The following is a 4,973-nucleotide window of genomic DNA, read 5'->3' on the forward strand; positions in this document are numbered from 1 at the left end:
TTTATCCGGGATTTCTTGAAGGAATCTGTCCAAAGACTTCTTGAACCCTATAGGGTCAGTTTCTGTTTTAATGTGTTTTGGGGCCAATTGAGGTGAAATAATTGTGCCGTATTGTTGTTATGAGATGAGAGTGCGATTTTTGTTTTGGGCGGATGGCACGGGGCCCAAGCCTTGGATGTACCTTAAAGGTGATGCCCACCATTTGGGCAATGCTGATGGAAATATTTTCCACATCATTGCAGATGATGTAGCGCTCACGACGACTGGAGAGAATAGAGTTTTAGCTTTTCTAGTCGACCCAAATAGTCGAGGCCTGTCATGCCATCTATCTTTTTTGTGATTGCCCTTTGAGTGCTTCAACTTTTATGAACCTTGTATTGTGTGGGGAGACCAAAGTGGACAACAGTATTCAAGGTGGGGTCGGGCAAAAGTGGAGAAGAGAAGGATAATGGTGTGGATATCTCTCGACGGAAAGTTCTGAGAATCCAGGAACACATTCTGGCGGGCCATGTCAACTTTGGTGTTTATATGAGTGCCCCCAGCTTATGTGTTGTCCACAATTACTCCCAAAGTCTCTGATGTTGTTGGACGCCGCGAGAGTTTCACCTGAAGGAAGCGAGTAGGGAGTTTCAGGGCATCCTCTTTCCAAAGTGGATTAGCTCAAATTTATCCTCGTTCAGCAGCATATTGTTTTTTTCTGCCCATTGGATAACAGCCAGTAGATCTGACTGAAGGCATGTCCGGTCACTCGCCTCATTATGACCTTCTGTAGCTTGGAGTCATCTGCAAAGATTTTTATGTTGCTGTGCTTGATGATGTCATTAATGTCATTAATGTAAATGATGAAAAGAAGTGGCCCAGCACAGTGCCTTGCGGACGCCACTACTGACTTTGGCTGGGCTTGATTTTACCCTTTCAACTACAACATGTTGAGATCTGTCTGTCAGGAAACACTTGATCCATTTCAGTAACTTTCCAGAGACACCATGTTGGATAGTTTTTTCAATAGGATCTTGTGATCGACCCTGTCGAAGGCCTTACTGAAATCAAGGTAGATGACATCGGTGTTGGAGCCCTCTCCCAAAGCTCTCAAAATGTCCTCAAAGTGATGCAGGAGCTGCGTTAGGCAGTCCCTTCCATTACGGAACCCATGTTGGTTGGAGATCAGCCGTCTATTGCTTTCCAGAAATTGGGTTATTCGAGATCTCACCACCCTCTCAAATACCTCTCAAATATGAATATGTATGCATATATATATATGTATATGTATGTATATATTATATATATATGTATATGTATGTATATATATATATGTATATGTATGTATATATATATATGTGTGTATATGTATATATATATGTGTATATGTATATATATATATATGTATATGTATATATATATGTATATGTATATGTATATGTATATGTATATATATATGTATATGTATATATCTATATATATGTATATGTATATATATATGTATATGTATATATACATGTATATGTATATGTATATGTATGTATATATATATATGTATATATATGTATGTGTATATGTATATATGTATATGTATATGTATATGTAAGTATATATATATGTATATCTATGTATATGTATGTATATATATATATATGTATATGTATATGTATATAAATGTGTATATGTATATATATATATATATGTATATGTATATGTATATATGTGTGTATATGTATATACTTATGTAGGCATATGTATATATATATATATATATATATGTATATGTATATATGTATGTAGGTATATGTATATATATATATATGTATGTATATATATATATATGTAGATATATGTATATATATATATGTATGTATATGTATATATGTATATATTTATATATATGTATGTATATGTATATATGTATATTTATATATATGTATGTATATGTATATATGTATATATATATGTATGTATATGTATATATATATGTATGTATAAGTGTATATATATATATATATGTATCTGTATATATGTACATATTTATATATATGTATGTATATGTATATATTTATATATATGTATGTATTTGTATATATGTATATATATATGTATGTTTGTATATATATATATATATACTAATTAATTAAGGGTTCAGCAACGACTTGCCTCACCACACACCGAATTTAGAAATAGCAGTCAAAAAGTTTTGGCTATTGATACCATGAGTTGCGGTGATGTCTTCTAGTGCCTTCAAATTTAATACACAATTATTAATAATTGAGACGCAATTATTTATGATTGAAGAGTCCTACGCTGAGGAGGAGAATAGTCAGGTAAGACATAATTATTTAATTTTTATGCCCTGCAATTGATTTAATTCCGAAACGTACGTCCGTAGGTGACTTAATATAGAATGATTTCCGTCATTTCTTTCTCTTTTGTCTGCGTCGTTTGCTTTTTAAGTGCTTTGGTGTTCCTGGGATCTCCCTTTTAAGTAGAAGGAATAGCCAAAACTTTTTGACTGCTATTTCTAAATTCGGTGTGTGGTGAGGCAAATCGTTGCTAAACCCTTAATTAATTAGTATTACTTAAACCTTCCTTGAATGGGTCTTTTACATGCCGAACTCTACTTGATGAAATTAATGATTATTTCTGAATTAATTAATTTCACCCTATATTATTGATAATTGTATTTCATCCCAGTAAAACAACCGTAGCATCTTATTTTTGGCAGCACGCTTGCGGAAGGGGGATGGTGACATACTCTCTTTCACCCTTTGAATCCGTTGGTACTGGTAAGGCTTACCTTACCAGTACCATGAGTTGAGGTGATGTCTTCTAGTGCCTTCAAATTTAATACACAATTATTAATAATTGAGACGCAATTATTTATGATTGAAGAGTCCTACTCTGAGGAGGAAAATAGTCAGGTAAGACATAATTATTTAATTTTTATGCTCTACAATGACTTGATTCCGAAACGTACGTCCGTAGGTAACTTAATATAGAAGGATTCCCTATATATATTATATATATATATATATATATATATATATAATATATATATATGTATGTATGTATGTATGTATGTATGTATGTAAATATTATATATATATATTTCAACAATTGAGGGTAAATTAATTAATTAATCAATTTCACCAAGTATTCAGTATGCAAGGGACCATTTAAGGCGAATTCAAATTATTACATTATATAAAAGGGCTTAGTAAAATAAATTACTTTGCCGCATACTGAACTCATTAGAAATAGCAGCTAAAAAAACTTTTTTAAAACTATTTCTAATACTTAAAGAAAACCTCTCTCATATCGTGTTTGCTCAATTCAACTCACGAAAATATGGGGGTAGAGACATTAAAAAATCAAATGCAAAGGTTATTTGAGAACGTACGTTTCAAGATTAGTCAAACTCGACATTTCTATCATCAGCTCAGAACTCCCTGGTTTGGATTTGAAAACACTGAATGTGGGAGCATACCCTTTCGGCTTCTTATCGCTTCTGAAGATCTGCTCGTAACTAATATATATATATATATATGCGTTTATGAATTTGTGTTGCAAAATTCCTGATGTGAAATCGTGTGTTGAAGCAGATGTTGTTGTATTTCGGGATGGTCTTTTCTTTTTCGCCAATTAAACACACGTATATATTCGTTTTTCACTCGTTTATTACTGTTCTTATTTGAACTTATGGCCATTGTCAGGAAATCTTTCGTGACCTCTTTCCGATCTTGTGTATGCTCTTGCTCGTTGTGAATGCTTTTGTATTTGTTCCCCGTCACCTCTTGACAACGCGAATTGGTTTGTTTATGTCCCCTTTTATCTGGAAGTTTGGCCAGAGAGACCGATGAAATGTGTACCAGACTCCAAATAAGAAAGATAACTTTGTTCGACAAAATTATGTCGAGGTGGTGCCAGGCTATGGCCGTAGTCCAAAGATTCGAACAAATAAGAACTTTGTTTTCCAACCACAACGTTCCGCGTTCAATCCTTAATGTTTTCTACTATAGTTTCGGGTTGATCAAAGTGGATTTAATAGACGGAAACTGGAAAGAATCTCATCGTATAATACCTGTGTGTATGTGTGTATATATGTGTGTGTGTGTGTGTCTTTGTGTCTATGTTTCTCTCTCATTACAGTTCGGTAACCCATGGTAACGAAACACTTTCACAAGAGACCGTAAGTAGGTTAGAGGCTTCAACGAAAGAAATAAGTAGTACGGTTGATCCGTTTGACAAAAAACTTCCTGCAAAGGAGATGCTGTAGCACGGCCGCAGTCTATCGACTGAAAAGTCGTGAGGGTTGAGAAAGATGTAAGATTAGGTGCAGAAGCTATGGCCGTTGGTTGGTTCCAACCCGTTTAGAATTCGTGGACATCAGGGTAGAGTTTGGAGACGAAAGAGAGTTCAGAACGATAATATAAACTGAATAATGTAAGGTCGTATCATTAAGAAAGAAGGAACACTGTACAGAAGCTAATGGATGGACTTAAGATACGAAATGGCGAATGTTGATAGATAGATAGGTAAATAGATAGAGAGAGAGACAGACATACAGACAGACAGATAGATAAGTAGATAGAGATATAGATAGGTAGACAGATAGATAGATAGTTAAGTAGGTAGGTAGATAAATAGGTAGGTAGGCAAATAAGCTGGTAGACAGGGAGGTAAATAGATAGGTAGTTAGATAAATAGGTAGGTAGGTAGAGAGAGAGAGAGTGTGTGTGTGTGTAAGACAAAGAGCGGGAGAGAGACATATAGATAGGTAGGTAAGTAGAAACAGATATGATCTAAATACAGACAGATACAAATATATGTGTGGTTGTGTGTGTGGTTGTATCTGTACATACACACAAGGAATATGTCGAAAGAGTGATTTGCATACGTAGATCTACTAAGATAGCTCTAGAAAGAATGAGACGAACGTCATATGTATGCATGAGGGATTTGCGTGTGTATGTTTGAGCGCGTGT

Source organism: Octopus sinensis, linkage group LG25 (assembly GCF_006345805.1).
Source record: "Octopus sinensis linkage group LG25, ASM634580v1, whole genome shotgun sequence".
Classification (NCBI taxonomy): Eukaryota; Metazoa; Mollusca; class Cephalopoda; order Octopoda; family Octopodidae; genus Octopus; species Octopus sinensis.